The sequence below is a fragment of the Podarcis bocagei genome (genome assembly GCF_964188305.1).
Source record: "Podarcis bocagei genome assembly, chromosome: 2".
NCBI classification, from domain to species: Eukaryota; Metazoa; Chordata; class Lepidosauria; order Squamata; family Lacertidae; genus Podarcis; species Podarcis bocagei.
This window is the reverse complement of record NC_138126.1, coordinates 118,093,460-118,107,563: the sequence shown is the minus strand read 5'-3', so window position 1 is coordinate 118,107,563 and position 14,104 is coordinate 118,093,460. Positions and strand designations below refer to the sequence as shown.

The 14,104-nt window shown below is 47.4% G+C and overlaps 1 protein-coding gene across 1 annotated transcript in view; it reads left to right on the top strand.

Annotated features, from left to right (window-relative positions):
* The first annotated feature begins 2,468 nt into the window (after nucleotides 1–2,468).
* FIGNL2 (fidgetin like 2) overlaps nucleotides 2,469–14,104 on the top strand; it is a 69,973-nt gene continuing 58,337 nt past the window's right edge. The window contains exon 1 of the mRNA XM_081181340.1: nucleotides 2,469–2,664. The gene's annotated coding sequence lies outside the window, so the exon portion shown is untranslated. The remainder of the gene's footprint in view (nucleotides 2,665–14,104) is intronic.

Below are 14,104 nucleotides of genomic sequence, written 5' to 3'. Positions count from 1 at the left end.
TAACCTGAAACTGTTCTTATCCTGAAGCACCACTTTAGCTAATGGGGCCTCCCGCTGCTGCCGTGTCCCCGGAGCACGATTTCTGTTCTCATCCTGAAGCAAAGTTCTTAACCTATTTCTGGGTTAGCGGAGTCTGTAACCTGAAGCGTATGAAACCTGAAGCATATGTAACCTGAGGTACCACTGTAAGCACTGCGCCACTACAAGCTTTGAATACTGAAGAATGGCATAGTATGTAGTAAATGGTTACTTAGGTAATTTTCTCCCTGGCTCAGTCCTCTTCCGTGCCCCTCCTTCTGGGGATCCTCTCCTGTTTCTATGGAGACAACCTGTAAATGTGAAGCCCGATCCTTCGTCCACCGAGGCCAAAGGCAAAAGCTGCCACTAATTTTGACTACAGCGGTGTGCCAATCTCCGCCGCTATCTTCTCTTACGAACAGTTTGGTTTCCGTACAACATTGTACTGAACAGTAATCACTAACATAACAGAAAGCACACAATAATACATCTGAAATATCACCACAGTCCCCAGTATAGTCTATATATCCGCCAATTAACCCAACCCCAGAATCGCATCAAAAGCTGTCCCAGAATCTGCATTCATAACCTGAGGCCCTTCTCTGTGTGTCTCCTCCATGTGAGGTCCGGAGGGTGGCAACACAAGAACGGGGCCTTTTCTGTAGTGGCTCCCTGTTTGTGGAATGCTTTCCCCAGGGAGGTTTGCCTGGCGCCTTCATTATATGTCTTTAGGCACTAGACGGAAACAATCCTCTTTAACCAGGCCTTCAGCTGATTAATATGCTACAGCCTTTTAAATGTATCTATGGGAAGGGGCGTATTGTTTTGGTTGAATTAATTACTTGTGTTTTAACTGGTATTTTATTCTGTGAACTGCCCTGAGATTTTTTGAAGAAGGGTGGTATATAAATTTAATATTATTTAAGAAGAAGAAGAAGAAGGAAATGACTACCTAGTCATGTTGAGGTTATCCGGTCCATGTCTGGCTTCTTTTTTAAATCTTTTGTTATATGAAATAATGTTTTGAAAAAACCTCCAAACAATAACAATCTAGATATATGTAGACTCTGTATAATCTGGTGCAATGGTATGAAGTTAAGAGGTACATAAGGGGGGGGGGAATGCTTTGCATGAATGGTGGCGCTGTGGTCTAAACCACAGAGCCTAGGACTTGCTGATCCGAAGGTCGGCGGTTCGAATCCCCGCGACAAGATGAGCTCCTGTTGCTCGGTCCCTGCTCCTGCCAACCTAGCAGTTCGAAAGCACGTCAAAGTGCAAGTAGATAAATAGGTACCGCTCTGGCGGGAAGGTAAACGGCATTTCCGTGTGCTGCTCTGGTTTGCCAAAAGCGGCTCAGTCATGCTGGCCACATGACCTGGAAGCTGTACGCCGGCTCCCTCGGCCAATAAAGCGAGATGAGCACTGCAACCCCAGAGTCAGCCACAACTGGAGCTAATGGCCAGGGGTCCCTTTACCTTTATCTAAGGGGGAGGAATGCTTTGCGTGAATGTAAGTTAATGCTACAAAGCACATTTGGAGAGGTGGATGTACATGGGTGTAGTCAGGATTTTGGACGCGGGTGGCGCTGTGGGTTAAACCACAGAGCCTAGGACTTGCTGATCAGAAGGTCGCGGTTTGAATCCCCACAGTGGGGTGAGCTCCTGTTGCTTGGTCCCTGCTCCTGCCAACCTAGCAGTTCGAAAGCACCTCAAAGTGCAAGTAGATAAATAGGTACTGCTCCGGCGGGAAGGTAAATGGCGTTTCTGTCGGCTGCTCTGGTTCGCCAGAAGTGGCTTAGTCATGCTGGCCACATGACCCGGAAGCTGTACGCCGGCTCCCTCGGCCAATAAAGCGAGATGAGCGCCGCAACCCCAGAGTCGGCCACGACTGGACTTAATGGTCAGGGGTCCCTTTACCTTTACTAGTCAGGATTTGTTTTAGGGGGCACAGGCTTTATGTTGGGGGCAGAACCGGGTTATCTGCCATGCAATCAGTCATTTAGTGAAGTATTTTTGATTATTTACTTTTGTATTTTGTTTATTTCATGCACCCCCCTGGCTACGCCTATGGATCTATATCTACATATCTTGAATTGTGTACACACTTGACCAGATTACCTGACCGTGATGTTTTAAGAGAGGGAATTCCTTCTTTCGTAGGCAGCCTTCGGCAGCATTTTGCGGGGCTTCTCCGCGCGCCCAACGCGCTGCCACCTCCCCTCGCCTCCTCGCCTGGTGCGCGAAGGGATGATAATAAGCCCGAGCGGTTGGACGGACGGGAAGGGTTAGGTCATCGGAGGCGGGGGGATCGAATGGGCGGTGAATCTGGAGCCGGGAGCCGAAGGGGAGGGAGGTGGAGCCGTCGAGAGAGGCGGGTGGGCGCATGGGGGAAAGGGGCGGGTCGGGAGACGCAGAGCCTGCCTGGGCAAGCGGAGGGCGGCACGCAGCTTGGAGCTGCTCGACCAGCGGAGGCAGTAGCAGATCCCGGCTCCGGCTCCGCGTTGTCCCGGCCGGGCGGCGGCAGGAGGATGCCGAGTTCCGCGGCCACCCACAGCTGCGCCGCGCCCGCCTGCGCCGCCGCAGCGCCCCGGCCACACGGACCAGGGGGCTGCGCCGGGTTCCGCTAGGGACGCGCCGGGATGAGTAGGTGAGTTAGGGGGCGAGGCGCTGACAGCGGGCCGCTTAGGCGACGGGCCGGGCCGGGATCTTGATCCCAAGATCGTCCGGAGGGGTTGGGATGGGGATCGGAGTCTCCCTCGGGGCAGGGGAGTCCGGTGGGAGACGGCGCTCGGGCTGCCTTGCGTCGGGGCGGGAAGGCGAGCCCTGGGGATCTGGTGTGCTCCTGATCCACCGGATCATCGGCAACGTAGGGTGGGCTGGGTTTCCCCGGCCAAAACATGCAGCTGCGAAGGCTTCCTTTCCCTGGAAACTAGCCGGTTGTCGTTTGCGCGGTGGAGCCAACTCCTAGGGGGCGAGAGGTCTTCGATCCCCCATAAAATATTTGAGGGGGCGCCCCCCACCCAAGTTGATGGGCATTGCCATTCAAACGGTGTGTCGTGCGATCGATTATGCGGGGGACAGCTTCCCCACCCGACCCCCAATATTTTATTCAAGTTGGCACCCCTGAGGTGGGAACACACATACATGGGTGGGTGGGTGGGGTACTTTGCTTTGAAAAACTGCCCGGGGGGGGGGCTGAGACGCGTGTTGAGGGAGTGGGTTTTTTTTTGCTCCCCCCCCCCTTTTTGGGGTCAAAAAACAAGAGGGTCTGAAGCTCCTGTGTTTACGTTGCGCGCTGTAGGCTTGCGCCTGGTGACAGGGTTCCCCTCGTGGATTTTACGCGCGACCTTTTATGTCGTGCCAGACGCGAAACCTCCTAGATCGCGGGTGGGGGTGGGGAATCTCCTGATCGCCCTCAATACATCTAGATTACTGTTCTGGCGACATGACTCTCTGGGAAGCAAAGGGTGTGTGTGTCATTTTTCACTGGGAGGGGGTGCGGGTTTGGGGATTATTCCCGTGCCGTCGGGGCACAAACCCTGCGCGCAAGAGCAAAGGTCGCCGGGGCTTGTGGGGCGGGGAGAGAGACCTTGCCTGCACGGCTTGTGGGTCTTCGGGAGGCTCGCTCTGTGCGTGTCCGGGGCTGGGAGATGTCCACTATTGCGCGTGGATTGCCTTTCGGAAGTGGGGCAGCAGGTTGAGCCATCTGGGGGGCTCGGGAAGGGCCGTGGAAGTTATAGGTTTGTGGAAACTGAAGAACTAGTGGACTATGGAGAGATGTCTCCGGATGAGGGCAATGCAGGGCTTTTAAAGGGAACCGGGTGGGGTGGGGGGAAGATGCTCGGCTTCTGTGTGAGTGCGTTTGTGTACATTTATTTAGCGCCAGTTGGAGAGCAGGGAGCAAACACGGGTATATTTGGGGGCAACCAGAAACCAGGGCCCTTTGTTTGGATGCTGTGTCTGCCCTGACCCCTGGGGCGAGAGAAGCAGCCGTCTCTGGAGGAATTTTGATTCAGCGTGGCAGTGGCTGTTCCCTTTTCTTTGCCACCGTCCAGGGTCCCTCGCTTGCAGGCGGTGGGAGGGAGGGAGCGGGCGGTGGGGGGGGGGGGCTTAAAAAACCGGGAGCCTCCCTGGGCTGCACACGCATCTCCTATTGATTGCCTTTGAAAATCCCCTCAGGTTGTGGGTTTAGTGAGTTGTCAATTAGCCCAACTTGCAGGGAGCATGCAGAGCGGCTTCAAACAATGTCAGTTTGAGGCAGGGTCTCTCCCATCATCCATGACATTATTTTGCACACTCTAGAAATGCGACCCCAGGCAGGGGAAGGGGAGGAGGGGAGCCTGCGCAGGAATGGAGGGGATGGGGATCATCTCTGGGGGCCCCTTCAAGTATTTGATTCTTGAGTGCTTCATAGCCTGTTATTCGCATGCATGCATGCATGTGTGTGTGTGTGTGTGAGGCAGCTTTCAAAAATGCACATGCGTGCATGTAGCTTATGGAGGCTGCAAAGGAGAAGATGCCGTTGGGGGAAAAAAGTCCTCCTGGAATCCCTAAAGGAAAGCTTAGGTTGCTCTGATTAATCACTATTTGTTGGCGCTGTGGGTTAAACCACAGAGCCTAGGATTTGCCGATCAGAAGGTCGGCGGTTCGAATCCCCGCGACGGGGTGAGCTCCCATTACTTGGTCCCTGCTCCTGCCAACCTAGCAGTTCAAAAGCACGTCAAAGTGCAAGTAGATAAATAGGTACCGCTCCGGCGGGAAGGTAAATGGCGTTTTCATGCGCTGCTCTGGTTCGCCAGAAGCGGCTTAGTCATGCTGGCCACATGACCCGGAAGCTGTACACCGGCTCCCTCGGCCAATAAAGCAAGATGAGTGCCGCAACCCCAGAGTCGGCCACAACTGGACCTAATGGTCAGGGGTCCCTTTACCTTTACCTCTTGCAAATAACAACAACAGCAATTTTATTATTTATACCCCAGCCCCTCTGTGTGGCTTCCAACACATATAAAAACATAATAAAATGCCCAACATTAAAAATTTCCCAATACAGGGCTGCCTTCAGATGTCTTCTAAAAGTTGTGTAGTTCTTTATCTCCTTGACATCTGATGGGAAGGCGTTCCACAGGGAGGGTGCCACATATATGATGGCTCCCCGTTGTTCTGGACGGGAAGGGTGGCAAATTTTGAGCACTGTGTTTTCTCTACTAACTTCAAATTAAGGAATGTATATGGAGCCTATGCCAGAGATTATTGGACTTCCAACTCTCCTCCAGCAGGGCCTATGGTCAGAGTCGATGGGAGTTGCAGTTCAGCAGTACAATGGTACCTCGGGTTAAGAACTTAATTCGTTCTGGAGGTCCGCTCTTAGCCTGAAACTGTTCTTAACCTGAAGCACCACTTTAGCTAATGGGGCCTCCTCCTGCTGCCACGCCACTGCTGCACGATTTCTGTTCTCATGCTGAAGCAAAGTTCTTAACCCAAGGTACTATTTCTGGGTTAGCGGAGTCTGTAACCTGAAGCGTATGTAACCCAAGGTACAACTGTATCTGGAAGGCACCAGTTTGGCTATAGGAGAAGCTGCTTGCTCTGTATCATTCAGTGCCCCCCTTTTCTTGGTGCGGCATGGAGAATAGCATCAGCAGCAGGTGAGCCAATTTCTGGCTCATAAGGAGCATCATCTTAAAACAGTGCCCGTGATTAGGCTAGGCTGCCTAACAATTGTGTTTTCTGCCATTGGCATTATTTTAAATCAGCCTTGCCCTGAATTTGTATGGGGCTTCAGGTCTCATCAATTGGAGACAATTGGGGAATTGCTGGTTGGGGGGTGATGGGAACCCATGGACTTAAACACCCCAGGACTTAAACATGCTGCTTAAGGGTGTGTGTGGGGGGGCTTGCTTTTGCGAAGCACCATTGAGCAGCTAAGGTTTTTTTTCTGAGATAATTCAGCTGCCCTCTGTTAGATCAAGCTGGCTGGTCCCAGTGGGTGTTTCCGCTGTTAAAATCTAGGAATGCTGAAAAGTAGGCTTGACCTAGATTTATAACCCTTCTTCTCTGCTTCGGGAATCCATCGAGCAGACATATTAATAATGTTCCTCTCCCACCACTCCCAATTGCCCCTGGGAAGAATTACTATACCCTAAGCCCAAACATGGCCTCTAGGTTATGTATCCATGGGTTTTGAAGCCCAGGCATTGTTTCTGTTTAATGTGCACATATTTACTGAAGGAAAGTGATCTCCAACGTGCTGTGCCTGTAATGGTGAGAAGATCTGTCTTTAATTACCAAATTGATTATGCCGATATGGGATATATGGACAGAGAATGCTTTGTGTGAATTCTGCAGTTTTTTAAGTTGAGGTGCCTGCCTGGTTTTAATTTTTATCCTAATTTTATCTTCTGCAGTCCTGAAAGTGCTATATACCACTAGGGTGGACTCAACCACAGTTTGTTTGACTGCGACTTCTTTTTTTTGGGGGGGGGGGTAAATTGTCAATGGCTGGCCAAATAGCTGCAGTTCAGTCAGCAGACAAAGTAGCCCATTACAAGGAAGGTTCTTCAATTGATTGTTTTGTATATTATATATTGTAACTACTGAGTAGTTAAAACTTGAGGATGCAGGATTTAATTGGGTTAATCAGTAGATGGATCAATGAAAGTTTTAGTTGATTAATTGCTGGTACCAATGATAATCAGTGAGATTCTGAGTTAAGGCTACACTTGCTTTAAAAACAAACAAACAAACAAACAAACAAACAAACAAACAACTATCATGCTTTTGGTGCATTACTGTAATAAGGATGTTTAAACCCTCCCCCCCCATTAAATATGATCTTGCAACAATGAGTGGAAGCATTTGATTGTTAAGTTACCCTGCACTCCCTTCAGTATCACAAATGGATGTCTGTACTTAGGTTTTGACAAGATGCAAACGTGTTTCTATCTAATCAGTTGGTTTAAAAGCAGATGGCTAATCAACTAAACATTATTTAAGTGACAGGCACTGTTTCAACTGAGGCAATCCTGTGCACATTTACTTGGGAGTAAGTCTCGTTGATCTCAGTGGGATTTACTTTCTGAATAAGCATGCTTCGGATTGTATGCTGTTACAAAGGTTACTTTATTGCAAAAGTGGGGTTTTTCGTGATGCGGATCCTTGAAGGATTATGAAAGAGAGTGCATCCTATAATTACTTTGAAGAAAATAAGTACTTAAGCTTTTTTTGCGCAGTTGTCCCTGATAACAGAGATTCCCCCCTCCAAATTAAAGCATTTTTGTGAAAAGTCTAAATGGAAACAGTTTTGCCTTTTTAAAAACAAACAAGCAAACCTGTTACTCTGAATCCAGCAATTACCAGGATAGTGATAAGGAGAATACCTTACTAGTGTAACACATTTATTAAATTGAGCATTTGCCTTGGATCAATTTATGAACCATGAACGATTTATTAACCATGAATGAGGTTATACTTTTCTCCTGCTGCCCTTTGACAAATAGTGTATTAATATCATTTGGAAAGTGGTTTGCTGTACAGCGAAGTAGGACAGTATCTTTCTCAAACACACAACTTGCAAAGTCTTAAAGACGCTCGGAGGCCAAAAATGGTCGGTTTGGGGGTTTTGCGCGATGCAGTTAAAACTTGTGATTGATGACGTGCCTTGCGTTCGTTTTCTGTAGCTGGCAACCTTTGATAAAGAATCCTGCCAGAATTTACATGCATATAACCGAGGTGTTTTGTTTTGTTTTCTAGTGCAGGAAAAGCGAGCCTTGGCTTCTGGGGCTTCCTGGTCTTGGATGTGCCAGGGAGTGGGGTGGGGGGTGGGCGCAGTTCCTTAAGCTGCAAAGAATCAGAAAGCTGCAGCTCCTTTTCACAATGAGTTTTTCTTTTAACTCGGCTCCAGAGAACGCTTTAACTAGCAGGCTTTGTCCCGGCTCCCATTCTCTGCTAGGAACCCCCCCTTCCCCTTCCCCTGCATTCTTTGGCCATTATCATTTTGGTTAAACAGAAAGGCAACTTGTGTACCATATGGATCATGTTAACAATTGCTTATCTGGGGAGACCTCTGTTTTCTACCCGCTTCTCCCGCACCTCTCTGGCAGACTCTTAGAGTTGGTATTTTTAATAATAGCATCTTAAAGCCAGCAAGTGCTGCTTGTGGAGCCAGTTTGACAAGGATTCTATTAAGAGAGAGAGAAAGGGGCACATAGAGAGCTTTCCTTCTGCCTGTGTTTCTGTTTCATGGATAGAAATGTTAGTTTTCTGTTGCTGCTGCTTAGCTTGTCATGGATAGGAGTGTTCAATCAGTCCTGGAGAAAACATCAAGGCAGCCACAACAGTTTGTGCTCCCCAAAGTTACTTGCAAACACTGCAGGACTTTAGGTGAAAGGCAACCTTTTTTTTCAGGGGCCTTGGGACGGAGAGTGTGGGAGGCTGTTCCCGACACACACAAACGAAGTCTGCTTTTGCAGTGTTTGTTGATGTGGGTTTAACTTGGTAGCGACTCCCCAGGAAAGAGAGCTTTGGGAGTCCTGGAAGGGTTGCAGTGGAAGAACCTCATGTCAACATGTCAACTCGGTAGCATTGCCGCGGTAGCACAACCTTCCGCGTTGCGAATTGTTAGGGCAGAGGCTGAGAATAAGGCAAGCAGCGTTATATCACTAAACAGCGTTAGAAACTCAGATGTATAAACTAGGCGCCAAATGGCTCCTTAAACCAGGGTTACGGCCGCCAAAACAGAATGCCTAGTTGCCATCTGGGAGCCAAAACGGCTCCAAAGTTGAACTTTTCAATACGACTTTTCGGTTTCTGAAACTCATTCTGATTGTGCAGCTAAAATATAAGAGATAGAATTCTACAGGATGTGTTGCTAGTGTGTGAAAACAGTCAAATCATGGAAACATCAGGTACCATCCTTGTGCCCGGGCATCTTAACTTGGTCGTAAGTGGTTGAGAGACAGATGCAAAATGCCCCTGGCACCTGGTAGATTTCAAACACTGGTCACTAGGCACATCTAAGATACATTTTAGAGTACAGTCATACCTTGGATTTCAAATGCCTTGGCTCCTGAATGACCAAAACCCGGAAGTGAGTGTTCTGGATTTCCAACTATTTTGGGAAGCCGAACGTCCGGTACGGCTTCTGATTGGCTGCAGGACGCTCTGCAGCCAGTTGGAAGCCGCGCCTTGGTTTTCAAACGGTTCCTGGAGTCGAACGGACTCCTGGAATGCATTCTGTTTGGGAACAAAGATACGACTGTAGTTCAAATAAATAAAAAATGGGGCAAATGAGTTCTTTTTTTTTAAAAAAAATAATATTTATTATTTTCCCGAAAACACTAAAAGAAAAAAAAAGAAAAAGAAAGACAATACAATACAACATATCGAATTAAGAAAACAAGATTAAGACAATAAAATAAATCAACCAATTTCGTTATCCCATCTTTCATTCACTTATTTCCACGACCTCCTCGCACCTCCCTTTTCGTATTCCACTTCTGTTAGTTATTTCAGCAATTCCTTTCCATCCTCCTCTGTTTTCAATCCTATAATTATCTTAACTCATTCTAACCTTATTTTTTTCCTTTAATACTCTTATTAACTTATCTATACTTAATTCCTTATAATATTTCTATTAAAGCCGTATAACTTCATTCCAACATTTTTCTAACATTCTTTAATTTTACAGTATTTCTGTAAATAGTCTTTTTCCAATCTTCTTCCACCGACTCTTCTCCCTGGTCTCGGATTCTGCCAATCATTTCCGCCAATTCCATATAGTCCATCAACTTCATCTGCCATTCTTCCCGGGTGGGTAAATCTTGTGTCTTCCAATACTTCGCGATGAGTATTCTTGCTGCTGTTGTAGCATACATAAAAAAAGTTCTATCCTTCTTTGGCACCAATTGGCCGACCATGCCCAGGATAAAGGCCTCTGGTTTCTTCAGGAAGGTATATTTGAATACCTTTTTCATTTCATTATAAATCATCTCCCAGAATGTTTTAATCCTTGGGCATGTCCACCAAAGGTGAAAGAATGTACCTTCAGTCTCATTACATTTCCAACATTTATTTTCGGGCAAATGGTAAATTTTTGCAAGCTTGACTGGTGTCATGTACCACCTATAAATCATTTTCATTAAGTTTTCTCTTAAGGCATTATATGCCGTAAATTTCATACCTGTGGTCCATAACTGTTCCCAGTCAGCCATCATTATATTATGTCCGACATCTTGTGCCCATTTGATCATAGCTGATTTCACCGTTTCATCCTGAGTGTTCCATTTCAACAGCAAGTTATACATTTTTGACAAATTCTTGGTTTTGGAATCTAACAATTCTGTTTCCAGTTTTGATTTTTCCACCTGGAAACCAACTTTTTTGTCCAAATTATATGCCTCCATTATTTGATAATAATGGAGCCAATCTCACACTTTATTTTTCAATTTTTCAAAGCTCTGCAATTTTAGTCTGTCTCCCTCTTGTTCCAGAATTTCAAATGAATTCTGAATTACCTCCCCTATTTCATCCCCCCCCCAATCCTTTGAGAACAATTTTTGGGCCCAGTAGTCTGATTATAAAGTCTCAATCCCTTAGACCAGGCACGTACAACTCCCAAGAGACTGCAACCTATTCCCACTATAAAAAACCTGGCAGTGATCTACCCATTGTCATTGCCAAGAGTTGTTGATCTTTTTTTGGTGGGAGTTGATAAGAGTTGTTAAGCTTTTTGTGGGGAGGGTGGCCCAGAGTCATAGCTGTCAATTTTTCCCTTTTCTTGCGAGGAATCCTATTCGGAATAAGTGAATTTCCCTTTAAAAAAGGGGAAACGTTGACAGCTATGCCCAGAGTTGTTGAGTTTTTCTGGGGGATCGATCAGGAGCACCCCAGAGATCTCACGATCTACCTGGAACACCCCCGCGATCTACCGCTAGATCGCGATCTACCTGTTGGATCTACCTGCCGTAGACCAAAGCCCACTCCATTGCACCAGCCATGTATCTCCTCCTGATCTCTTCCTTGCTATCTCTTGACTCATTCTACTCAAGTCCAGTAGCTTTTCTCTTCTCTAGCCTCTCTCCAGGACCCTCCTCCATCGTGCTCCTGGGCCTCTCCGCTCTCGCTATTCCACAAGGGGCTGGGTCTCTTCTCCCCCTCATTGCTGCCCGTCTGTTGGGTGACTTGTGCCCAGACTTCCCAGTTTCCTCAGAAAAAAACCCCCTTCCAATCCCCCCACCCGGGCCAACTTTCTCCTTGAGTTCACTACATCCTACCCAAGTTGCATTAGCATAACAAAATAGCACAAGCCCATAGCTGGCATGAAGCAGGTGGTTAGGTTGGTCTCAACTCGGGCCAGGGCCTTTTCAGTACTGGCCCCGACTTGGTGGAACGCTCTGTCACAAGAGACCAGGGCCCTGCGGGACTTGACATCTTTCCACAGGGCCTGCAAGACAGAGCTGTTCCGCCTGGCCTTTGGTTTGGACTCGGTCTGACCCTTACGTTTCCCTCCCCTTATGGTTTTGACTTTTAAAATTGCATTTTAACCTGTATTTTAAATTGTTTTCTTCTCTTCGTATTCTGGTTTTGCTGAAATTTTATTGGTGTTAGCCACCCTGAGCCCGGCTCTGGCCGGGGAGGACAGGGTATAAATAAAATTTATTATTATTATTATTTGTACTGAGTTAGACCATTGGTCCATCTAGCTCAGTATTGTCTGTACAGTGGTACCTTGGGTTACATACGCTTCAGGTTACATACGCTTCAGGTTACAGACTCCGTTAACCCAGAAATAATACCTCAGGTTAAGAACTTTGCTTCAGGATGAGAACAGAAATCGTGCTCCGGCAGCACGGCAGCAGCAGGAGGCCCCATTAGCTAAAGTGGTGCTTCAGGTTAAGAACAGTTTCAGGTTAAGTACGGCCCTCCAGAATGAATTAAGTTCTTAACCCGAGGTACCACTGTATTATTATTATACTGAGTTAGACCATTGCTCCATCTAGTTCAGTATTATCTGTACTGACCACCAGCAGTGGTTCTCCAGGGTTTCAGCATGGAAAGTAGACTCCCTACCTCTGAGCTTCTGATCCTTCCCACTGGGCCATGTGTTTAAGCTGTGCAGCTAGCTTTATGCAGCTTGCCAGACTCGGGACACTTTCTAGGGATGCTGTTTGATGGCCACAACTTCCTTGTCCTCTCCTCCAACTGAAGCACGGCTGGTTTCCTGAGGATCTGACACCACCAAGGAAAGAAGGTTAGCTAGATTACAAGTACTGCTGGAGGAGAGAGTCGAAGCCAACTGATTGTTGCATAGATCTCCCCCTTTCAGAAGTTTTGGGATGTAGCAGCAGCAGCAGCAAAGAAAGCTTTGTTCTCTCCACTGCCACAGCATCTGCAAAGCGTCATTTGCTGGGGGGGGGGGGGTTTCTTGATGGTGAATGGCCTGGTAAATCCGGGCTGTTTTCACCCAGAGCCAGAGATAAGTCCTGTCTGCTGTGATGAATTTGCCACCTACTTAGCAGATGAAGTTGCTGTTTCAGGGGGACTTGGGGAGGCAGCCGGCAGTTTCAACAGGGTGGTAAGGGAATTTGTGTTGCTCGTTCCAGCTAATCTCTGTGGTGGAATGCAGGTGGCCTTTCTTGTGAGTTGGAGGCGTACGCTTTTCCCGGACGGTGAAGCTAGGGCTGTTACACTGCTGTGGTGAGCTGTGTGCATGTGCTATAAAGGCCTTTCAGAAGTTAAGCTGAAGCCCCTTTCCCCTGAGCAGTACATCGCTTTGGAACATTTAAGGCCTCCAAATTTCCTGGCTTAATGCCTTCATGTGGTTTCCCCCTATGTGAGCTTGGATGCTTGAATTCCCTGCTGTTTCTTGTGATATAATAATAATAATAATTTATTATTTATAACCCGCCCATCTGGCTGAGTCTCCCCAGCCACTCTGGGTGGCTCCCAATCACATGTTAAAAACAATACAGCATTAAATATTAAAAACTTCCCTGAACAGGGCTGTCTTCAGATGTCTTTTAAAAATAGGATAGCTGCTTATTTCCTTCACATCTGAAGGGAGAGTGTTCCACAGGGTGGGTGCCACTACCGAGAAGGCCCTCTGTCTGGTTCCCTGTAGCCTCACTTCTCGCAACGAGGGAACCGCCAGAAGGCCCTCGGCGCTGGATCTCAGTGTCCGGGCTGAAAGATGGGGTGGAGACGCTCCTTCAGGTATACAGGACAGAGGCCATTGAGGGCTTTAAAGGTCAGCACCAACACTTTGAATTGTGCTCGGAAACGTACTGGGAACCAGTGCAGATCTCTCAGGACTGGTGATATTTCAGGCTCCCTGCCTTACTCTGCTTCACCTCGCTTGTTCCTGACTTTCCCTGTGCCTGTGAAATCATCCGGCTTAGTAGACTTTTGCCAAACTTTCTGAGACAGCAGGAGACCAGTGATCCAACCCCCTTTGTGGGAAACCTGATTTTGGATTTCCTGCTATTAGCAGGAGTTAGTCCAAACAAAGCCTCATCAAAGCCTCATAATAATAATAATAATAATAATAATAATAATAATAATAATAATAATAATTTATACCCTGCCCATCTGGCTGGGTTTCCTCAGGCACTCTGGGCAGCTCCCAACAGAATATTAAAAGCGCAACAAAACATCAAACATTACAAACTTCCCTAAACAGGGCTGCCTTCAGATGTCTTCAGATAGTTGTTTATTTCTTTGACATCTGACGGGAGGGCGTTCCACAGGGTGGGCGCCACTACCGAAAAGGCCCTCTGCCTGCTTCACTGTAACGTCACTTCTTGCAGTGACGGAACCACTAGGAGGCCCCCAGAGCTGGACCTTAGTTGCTGTTTCCACATTGTCTCCTGACCCTGCAGGCTGTCACCTAGATTCCCAGTCTCACCAGTCCCTGTCCCTTTCTTACCTATCTGGACTGCTTTCCAGGAATTGGCGTGAATTCCATCAATGGATGATGTGTTGTGTGAAGAAAAGCACTTCCTTTTTTGTTTGCCCTGAATTCTCTGAATTTCTCAGTCTTGAACTGATAATGCTCATCTGTTTTACTGAATAACCCCCAAATTATAAGTCAG